The sequence below is a fragment of the Pleurodeles waltl genome, chromosome 2_2 (assembly GCF_031143425.1).
Source record: "Pleurodeles waltl isolate 20211129_DDA chromosome 2_2, aPleWal1.hap1.20221129, whole genome shotgun sequence".
Taxonomy (NCBI): Eukaryota; Metazoa; Chordata; class Amphibia; order Caudata; family Salamandridae; genus Pleurodeles; species Pleurodeles waltl.
In genome coordinates this window covers 630,511,555-630,522,292 of record NC_090439.1, presented here as the reverse complement: position 1 = coordinate 630,522,292, position 10,738 = coordinate 630,511,555, and the positions used below count along the sequence as shown (strand labels likewise).

General features: G+C 43.7%; 1 pseudogene; it reads right to left on the bottom strand.

The window, feature by feature from the left end:
- Nucleotides 1-369: 369 nt before the first annotated feature.
- On the bottom strand, nt 370-474 carry LOC138283113 (small nucleolar RNA SNORA64/SNORA10 family; annotated as a pseudogene).
- Between the last annotated feature and the right edge of the window lie 10,264 nt (nt 475-10,738).

Sequence of the window (10,738 nt, the reverse complement as noted above, 5' to 3'; positions counted from 1 at the left end):
CCCACCACCCTGGACTTTAATAAGCCCCGGGGACCTCCACCTCCCTCGAAGGATGTCCCAATAAGAGGGGGGGCAGCAAGCTCCCTGCACCTCAGGAACAACCACCCCTTGGGGCAAAAATAGTTTTAAGTGAGTGAGGTAGGCACGATGGCCCCAGAACCACCAACTCCCCAAAGCTATCAATGTAATTAATGCAGGGGGGCCTGTGGCCTCTGGTGCTTGGGGACCACCACCTCCATGGGGCTAATTTTTTGTTGGAGGGGGCCGCGCGGCCCACCTCATGGAACCACTGATGGCCCTGGGGACTGTCACTCCCCAGGGCTGGCTCCTGTTATGTCCTGGGGTGCCTACCACCGGGACATAGCTGTTTGTTAATGCTCTGCTGTTTGACAGAGGGACCTTTAAAGTAAGCTCTGCTGTAAAACAGCAGAGCTTTCATCTCTATCCCCTGCACACGTGCAGGGAACAGAGATGAAATGCTTCAGTCATAGCCGCTCCATGCTTGCTGAAGCAATGGCACTGCCGGGGGAGCCCTAAGGCTTTCCCTGCAGTGTCAGGTAGCCAATAAAAGGCATTTTATTAAAAATAAAAAAATGTAAAAAATAAATAAAGAAATAAATAAAGAAATTAATAAATAAAAAAATTGAACCAACCCAGCAATGCACACTTACAGGCAAAGGGGCAGTACTCCTCCTCCAGCTCTTCAGCTCTTCTCCTTGGCAGAGGTTCCTCTTGATCCAGAAGTAATCTAAAAATCTCAGGTTTTGGTCCACTACTTATACTTCTTTCTGCCTTTGAAGTAGGCAAACTTCAAAGGAAAGTCTCTGTTGGTCACAAGCTCCTGTCTTGCCCAGGCCTGGCCCCAGACACACACCAGGGGGCTGGAGACATCATTGTGTGAGGACAGGCACAGCCTTTTCAGGTGTAAGTGTCAGCTCCTCCCTCCCCATTCTAGCCCAGAAGACTCATCAGGATACACAGGCTACAACCCGGCTCCTTTATGTCACTATCTAGAGGAAATTCACAACAGCCCATTTGTCAGTCTCACTCAGGTGTGGGAAACACAAGCAGGCAAAGGCACAGAATGGTTAAGCAAGAAAATGCCCACTTTCTAAAAGTGGCATTTTCAAACTGACAATCTATAAACCAACTTTACCACAAGATGTATTTTTAAATTGTAAATTTCAGAGACCCCAAACTCCATATCTCTTTCTTCCCCTATGGGAAACTGCATTTTAAAGATATTTTAAGACAGTCCCCATGATAACCTATGAGAGAGATCGCCTTGCACCAGTGAAAACCGAATTTGGCAGTATTTCACTGCCAGGACATGTAAAACACATCAGTTCATGCCTACCTTAGGTGCCTCACATGTATAAAAAAGGATGGTTTGGGCCTGACAAGTGAGTACACTTGCCAGGTGGAATTGGCAGTTTAAAATTGCACACACAGGCACTGCAGTGGCAGGTTTGAGCCATGTTAACAGGGCTACTTATGGGTGGCACAATCAGGACTGCAGGCTCAGTAGTTGCATTTGAGTTACTGGCCCTGGACACCTCTAGTGCACTTTACTAGGGACATACTAGTAAATCATATATGCCAATCATGGAAAAGCCAATTATACAAAACGTTTATACAGAGAGCACTTGCACTGGTCAGCAGTGGTAAAATGCCCAGAGTACCGAAACCACCAAAAGCAAAGCTCAGCACACAGTCAAAAACACAGGAGGCAGAGACAAAAAGACAAGGGAAGCTACGCCAAGGATGCCAGGTAAATAATTATATTATAAATGAACATATAACTCAGCCTCTGTGTTATGGCCACATGGAATATCTGTGACAAATTCCATTATCAATCATGATTCATCTCTCTGCATTTCCTTCTCTCTAGCCCCTCATGTCCGGTGAACTCTAATGTGGTTATTTCGGTAGTATCTGAACGTTGCAAGGGATCAATCATGGTACTGCTCGAAGTGACAAGAAATGGTGTCATTTTTATCACCATTTATGATCGCCTGCATATGATGAAGGGTTCAGATTTGTAATGCTTTCAAGGGTTCTCCCCACATAAAATTTAGCACATCAACATTTCAAAACATACACCACATGGTCAGTGTTACAGGTAATCCTGTCATTTATTGTAATGTTCTGTCCCTCAAGGGTTTGATAACTCTTGCAATTCAAACCATACCAGTATGCCTTGCAGGAACTACATTTGCTAAAACTCCTGGTGTTATTTGATAACCAATTCTTCTCTCCTTTTCGAGGGTCAAAATAGCTGGACGTCAATATATTTCCCAACGATTTCGCTTTCTTAAAGGTTATCTGTGTGCCCAGACTCACAATTTCTCTCAAATGTTCGTCTTTACTCAATACATGCTAGTTCTTTTGCAGTATCTTCTTAATACTGGATTCAGCCATGTTATACTCCAGGAACAACCTCTTCACCTGATGTTCATTCTTATTTCAGCTGTTGCCTTGTGAATATGATAAATTGTTCTCTTGATCTTCCTTTGCATCCTCCAAAATGCTGCTTTCTGGACAAATTCTTCATTTTCACCGGCTCAGGCCACCTCCTTCTCACACCAACCCATGAACACGTTCACGTAGGTGGGGGCAATGGAGGTGCCCTTCGCCAGACCTTGCTTTTTCAGACTATAGTTTTTTTATTAAAGATGAAAACATTGTGTATGAGCCAGTACCGTAACATCTCAAATAACATTTGAGTGTGTTCAAAAAATTCTATAGGTCTATCCCTTAAGAAATACTCACATGACTGAATTCCTTTATCATGATCAATAGATATATATAATGATATTACGTCAAGAGTGACCATTATGTATTCCTAATTTCATGGGATGCCATTCAATTTCTTTAGAAAACCTGTGGGGTCCTCTAAATATGAGGGCAGATTAATTATATATTTCTGTAGGAACATATCCAAATATCGTGAATTATTCTCTAACAAGGGCCCAATTGAACTCACTATTGGTCTCCAGGGTGGAGTTCAGATGTTTTTGTGTATATTGGGAGGAAAATAAATTCTTGCAATCCTCACATGCCCCACTCTCAGGTATTGAAATTCATGCCATTCTAAAAGGTTGCGGTCATACCACAATTTCAATTTCAGGTGATAATCTTTTTCCATCTCTTCTATTGGATTTACTAAGAGGCAACTGTAGTGTGTGGTGTTACTCAACTGTCTCCTTGCTTCTAACAGATATGTGCTCCGGTCTATCAAAACAATGTTGTCGCCTTTATCTAAAGGCTTGATGATATAGACCACATAAAAATACATGTATTATATTACATGGCACAGAAAGGATCATAAATTATACGTCATATAAGCAGATGTGAATACTACCTCAACCATTTACCACATTTGTGGAAGTCTGTGAACATGTTACAGCTGTGTTTTTACACGAGTGTTCACCTCATCATTGCCTGCAACATCACCTTGACCATCCACATTTTTTAAACTTACTAAATGAAGCACTATCCTTGGAAATAACCGTCAACCTTTCCTTATTTCACCACTTGCCATCATCCAACTCAACAACTGCTTTCTTCACATACACCACATTCCTAGGAATCAAACGTTTAGAATAACCCTGCTCTAGAATACCAGGTAACTTCACTTTGACTATATCTCTGTCCGTAACAGAATCTAACCTCAAATGCACATCAATGTCCTTTTCTTGGGCTATAACCCTTTTCCATGGAACCATTTAACATTTTTCAACTGGCATATCTGAAACATCCATCCACGGCCTCACAACCCTGAACATCAGAACTTGTCCTCTCACTGACACACAAGGTGACTCACCTGTGTTGGTCCTGGGAGAAGGGTGAACATCCCACTGCATTTTCTTTAATTCATCCATGCAATTCAAATGATTGATCAAGGATAACTGCTGATTATCTTTCATCAGCCTGTAGTAGCTTTTCACTGCAATATTGCTCCTGGAGTGTTATAGGAGGTATTACTATGTTTTATGCCAACAATGGTAAGATAATCTTTGAATTCTCTTGATACTAACTGTGTCCCATTATCAGTAACAATCTCTTCTGGAATACTCCCTTTAGCAATTAATTAATCAACAAACTCAATAAAATGTTTTAAGTTGCAACAAAAAGTTTGGAACATTCCCCAAAAAATGATGCAACCTGGCATAAAGCAACGAGCACTTACATGACGCAAAGCTGATTTGCATGTCTTAAACACTTAGAATTGCTGCATATCAGTATTGTGGCACCTAGGAGTGTGTTGCGTTGTGGGATGCATCAAAAAATTATGCATAACAAGAATCAGAACAGCAAGCCAAAATAAATGCTGAAAATGGAGGCAATAACATCTACAAGTCAGGAGGGCAACAATCCTAACCCCCACCAAGATGACCAGATAGCAGGCCAGGGAAAGCGGAAAAGCAATTTCAGTGAGTAGGAGAAACAAATATTAATAGCTTAGGTGATAGAAAATGAACACCTTCTCTTTGTCACCTCCAAATTGCCACTAGGGAAGGAGGAAGACACTTGGTAGCCATAGTTGATAAGATCAACAGTATTGGCCAAGGAAAAAGCAGAGGGTCAGAACTTAAATTGAGGGTGGCATGACAATAAGTGCAGGACCAAGGAGAAACTGGCAAAGAACCTGAGGATAGCCATGGGGACCAGAGGAGGACCAGAGGACCAAGAGAAGTTGGACCCATGGGAGGAGCAGGTAGTGTCACTCATTTCAACTGAGTTGGTGGCAGGAGTTTCCGGACAAGGTAGTGCTACAATTGAGGACCAGGATGGTCTACAGGGTGTCATCAAGGAACAATACGGTTAAACATGCCATACAGTGCAGAAACATACTTTGCTGCTCTGCACTGCAAGAGCAGGAATGTCTAACATGTCAACCCATACATCACATAAATGTTAGATTTTTTTTGCCCAGCAACAATTTTTCCATTTCAGTCTAGCTCAGCCAAGTGTCTCATGTTCAAAGCATAAAACCTGGAGTGGAGCAGCACATCATGTTGGACATGAGAAACCTGCCCAACCTTACTGTGACAATATAGGCCACCTTGTACCAGGAGGCAAATGTGTGTGCTATGCAGCCAAAGGCAGAGTGTAAACTAATCGGATGGAATGGGGTTGCCAGAGGATCAACCTTTCACCGTAGAGGGGCTCCAGGTGTTGAGCATGTGGAGTATCTCCAAGTGGGATCATGTGAGCAATGTGTACAGTCACTAGCATGAAAACACATTGCACGCAGCTGTCCTGATATGTTGAATGAGATCTCACAAGTGTTGACTGCCATGTTAGAGACCACACTACCTCCTGTCTTGTGCAAATGAATATTGGGGTGGGTGGATGCAAGTGATGCACACCAAGGGTCAATGAGTGTTTGTCAGAAGCTTTGATGATGTTTGAGCTTGGTGCATCTCTTGTAATCTAGTGCCCTGTAGGTATGGCTGAGCACCTTTAATTAGCAGGGTCTCTGAATGGAGAGCCATTGGATCTCAAGGAGGAGAGGGATAATGTTTGTGCCGCAAGGTGGCCTGAGTGACAGTAATGCACTTCTGATTTTTGATTGTGTTTGTGTAGTAGATGTGAAGAGATGACGTAGAAGAGAGCATTGGTGCACTACACTTAACATGTGATATGGGCCTGGCAGAAGGTGTAGCAGGTGTCAGGAAGGGGGTGTAAGCAAAAAAGTCTGACTATGTTACATATGTCAAAGCAGGAGAAGGCTAAATGGGGAATTCTAAAGTGACAAGATGAGCCAGGTGTGCACAACACTGGGCAGGGGTTGGAGACTGGTGGAGGGTGAGGTGTCAGGGCCTAGTCATGTGGGCAAGCAAGTTAGGCAAATGTTACAAATTATCATCACTATTCACTTATGAGGTTCACCATGAGCCATAGCTCTGACATACAGGTAGGCATGCTGAGCATTTGCATGTTGTCATTAATATATGTTGTGTTTGTGTCTCCTGAAAATCGATGTATAATCTGGGTGCCATCTGTGTTTGAAAGTAAAGACCACATGTCCGTAGCTTTCTTAGGTTGCAAACAGTGCAATTTGCAGAATCACGATGTTTGCTGCCAAAAAATAGCTTTTTCCTACATATCAAACCCTATTTGGTGATTTGGTAGCCTATTACCGAATTGCAAAATAGGTTTGTAACTTGCTATTAGGAAGAGGCCTTCCTATTAGCAACTAGCAGACGGATGTACGATTGTTTTGAGACTGGGAATGCGGTTGTAAAACAATCACAGTTACTACCAACTTCAAATTGGTGGTAACCCATTTGAAATGTACCCATTTCCCTTTGTGAATGGGGGCTCCAACAATTTTTCAGAGCAGGCAGTGGTTCAACAGACACAAACTTTTTTTTGTTTTTTTGTAATGCATCCCATTAAAAAAAACGGGCTACATTTAAAAAAGGCTGCTTTATTTAAAAAGAAGTCACAGACATGGTGGTCTGCTTACCCCACCAGGCCATCATCTGTATGAGTGCGTCCATTTCCAAATGGGTCGCAAATTGTAACCTACCTCATGAATATTAATACAGCAAGTCCCTAGCAACCCTTTTGCGAATCGCAAACAGTGTCTGAGACACCTTTGGACATCAGGTTCTGAGACTCACAACTTGTGAGTCACAAAATCTGACATTTGTACAAGTGGCCCTTAGTCCTGGCCCTGGGCCCAAATTATGATTGGCAGAGGAGTCATATAGAGGCAAAAGCAAGCAGGGTGAGTGAAGATATCTGTGATACTCTAAAGAGGGCCAAATAGGGTAATGACAAAATTGGGTGAGCTTCAGTGGTTACATATTTACAAGTGTGATGGTGCTTATCATTTGAAAGATGATTCACAGTGCCTATTAGTCTGGACTCTAGAGATGACTGTGTGTGGTAGGAAATCTCAGGAGTACACACAAATAAATAAACCATTGTAAGTACATGTCCTTACACATTCCTGCAGTGTAGCAAGCCACTTGCTGTGTAGATTTGCGAGGATGTGTGTCAAGTGTGAGCCTTTGGACACATGAATACACCAATTGTATGCAATACAGCACTGAAAGTCGGGTTGGTGTGGTGTACTGTGTGAAAGGCAAAGTAGTGGACCAAAACTAATAGATAACGAAACTAACATCACTTTTTCAGCAGCTGTGGGCTAAGTAATGGCTTGAAGGAATGCAGGCACCCTGGCGACGTGGTGCAATGTTTCCAGTAGTAGTGTTAATAAGTGAACCCTACATCAATATGGCCATGATATGAAAATAGGTCCAGCAACATGCTAACTGGGACCCTTACATGCACTCACTCTTTCAGCCTTGACAGGCCCTCAAGCTGCATAACTGCATTGCAATGTGTGCAATGACACAAAAATGCCCCCTTTGTCACACAGTGGTTGTGTGAACAATGTACAGATATTGCCATTTGGAGAGCAAAAATAGTGTAAATATGCTTCATGTAACGTTAGTAACATATTTTCACCACATCTATGTGTACCATAAAGTGAATGATAATAAAGTCTGTTGGTCAGCAACATTACTAATTGCCCATGCAAAGACTTCTGCAGTACTGCCATTGCAACCTGCATGAAATGGTGCATGCACCCTTTCACTGCCATTTACACTGTACCAGGTCACTTATAGGTCACCCCTATAGCAGGCCCTCCTACCCTGAGGGCAGGGTGCAAGGTACCTGTGTGTGAGGGCACACCTGCACTAACAGAGGTGCCCCACGACCTCCAGGACCATTTTCCCAGACTTTGTGAGTGCGGGGACGCCATTTACGCGTCTACTGGACATTGGTCACTATGTCCAGCTACATAATGGTAACTCCAAACATAGGCATGTTTGGTATCAAACATGTTGGAATCATACTCCAATGCTTTTGCAAGCATTGGTTGTATGATTCCATACACTCTGGGGGCTCCTTAGAGGACCCCGAGTATTGCCATTCCAGTCTTTTGAGGTTTTCCAGGCAGCCCCAGCTCCTTCTACCTCTCAGACAGGTTCCTGCCCTCCTGTTGCTTGAGCAGCTCAAGCCCAGGAAGGCAGAACAAAGGATTTCCTTTGGGAGAGGGGTGTTCTACCCTCTCCATTTGGAAAAAGGTGTTACAGGCTTGGGAGGGGTAGGCTCCCCAAGCCACTGGAAATGCTTTGAAGGGCACATTTGGTGCCCTCCTTGCATAAACCAGTCTACACCAGTTCAGGGACCCCCAGTCCCTGCTCTGGCACGAAACTGGACAAAGGAAAGGGAAGTGACCACTCCCCTGTCCATCACCACCCAGGGGGTGGTGCTCAGAGCTCCTCCAGAGGGGTCCCTGGGTTTTGCTATCTTGGAGTCCAAGTTGGCAGGGAACTCTGGGACCATCTGAGTGGCCAGTGCCAGCAAGTGATGTAAGATCCCACCACCGGATAGGTGCTTACCTATTTAGCTGACCAATCCCCCTTTCAGGGCTATTTAGGGTCTCTCTGTTGGGTGGTTCTTCAGATTCAGATTGCAAGACTCCAGCAGGAATCTTCTGCATCCTTTACTTCACCTTCTCACCAAAGAAACTGCATGTGGAACTCTACAAACTGCATCACAGGTGGTAGACTGAAGTGGTCCTGATGGTCCTGGTGTTCTACTGTCCAACTTTGGTGGAGGTAAGAGCTTTCCTCCCCACGCAAGACAGTACCCCTTTCCACTGTGTGTTTTGCAGTGGCCAGGGCTTGTTGGCATCCTTCCATGAAGTTCTTTGTGCACCATGCATCTCCAGCCCCCAGCATTCCTTCCTTCAATGCACAGCTTCCTCAGTGGTTCTCCGGCGGCGTGGGATCCTTTGTTGTCATGCTGTGTGGGCCTCCTTTTGCACCTTTTTTGTCCCCATGCTGTGGGACTCCTGTGCGCACTGCCTGGTCTTCTGAGGCTCTCTGAGATGCTGAGAGCTCCCTCTGGCTCCGCCTCATGAGTAGAGACCACCAGGTACCTCCTGGGCCCGGGCAGCACCATTTTCTGCTAACCACAAGCTTTGCGTGTTCCAAAGCTTGTGGCGGAATCCAGCAACACAAACCAGACTGCAATCTTCCATCCTGTGTGGGACATCATCTGCACCAACCAGGACCCGGCATCCATCTTCTTGGGTGCAGTACTGACTGTTTTTCTTCACTGGTGGTTCTTCTTTTGCGCCTTCATCCGGGTTAGTAGGGGCTCCTGTACTCCCTCGACTCTTCTGTGCTTCTTGGACTTGGTCCCCTTCTTCCACAGGTCTTCAGGTCCAGGAATCCACTGTTGGTGTCTTTCAGTCTCCTCTGGCTCTAGCAATATCTTCTTTCTCATGTTCTTGTGTGTTCTGGGAAAGTTACTTTGATTTACTCCTGCTTTCCTGGGCTCTGGGATTTGTTCTATTACTTACCTTTGGTGTTTTCTAATATTCCCAGTGCCCCTCTACACACCACACTTGCCTAGGTAAGAAACCGCCATTCGCATTCCACTTTCTTAACATATGGTTTATGTTCCCCCTGGACCCATTTCTAACTATTGTGTTTTCCACTAACTGCACTGTTTTCTAACTGTTTTTATGCATATTTCTGCATACTAGTATATATAATTGGTGTATTACTTAACTCCTAAGGGAGTATAGTCTCTATGGTAATTTGGCATTTGTGTCACCAACAAAAAGTACCTTTATTTTTGTAACACTGAGTATTCTCTTTCATGTGTGTGAATACTGTGTTACTATAGTGGTATTGCATGAGCTTTGCATGTCTCCTAGATAAGCCTTGGCTGCTCAGCTACCTCTAGAGAGCCTGGCTTCTAGACACTGCCTACATTTCACTAATGAGGGATAACTGGACCTGGTATAACGTGAAGTACCATAGATACACACTACAAACCAGGCCAGTCCCCTTCACCCAGAACTGCTGCTTTGTGCTTGTGCATCTGTTAATCCTATCTACGTGTTGACAGGTGAAGTGGCCTACCTTCCCTAGTGACAATTTATACCTTCTCACTGAAATTCTTATCACCTCTACATTTCGCATGACATGACCCAAATGAACATCTTGACATCCTTTGCTCACTGTCAATTTTGTTGTTGTTGTCTCAAACAATACAAAAATGCTCATGCTGACCAACCATCACGTGTAAATGAATTCACTCCCTTAAAACTAAGGTCCATATTTATACTTTTTTTGCACCGCATTTGTGCCACCTTTTGAACCAAAAGTGATGCAGACTTACAAAATATAATGGTATTTTGTAAGTTTGTGCCGCTTTTGCGTCAAGAAGTGACGCAAATGTGGCGCAAAAAAAAGTATAAATATGGGCCTAAGTGTTGTATGTCTGTTGGAGAAAGGGTCTACTCATACCGTGGTTTATGTGTACATACAAAATCAACTTCTTAGCATCTCAGTGAGGTGGAGTTAAAGTCACTATCGTCTGCTCTTGTTGTATATACCCAAATGTCATGTTCGTCCACTGCTATGGCATTATGCAGCATGTCTTGTCTACCGATTGAACGTCATTCTGTGACAATAAGCTTCAGTTACTTGACTACCACACAGTGAAAATGCCTGACTAAACACACAAATGTTCAAAATGGGGCTTGAGAGGCATGTGAACTAATAACACAGTTTTACTCCTCCATATTTTTCTAGCTCAGTGAACATGAACATGTGATTAAGCACATATCGTTTACTCAATGCTTACACTGAAGAGACCCTAAATAACTTAAATTATGCTTACACTGATAATA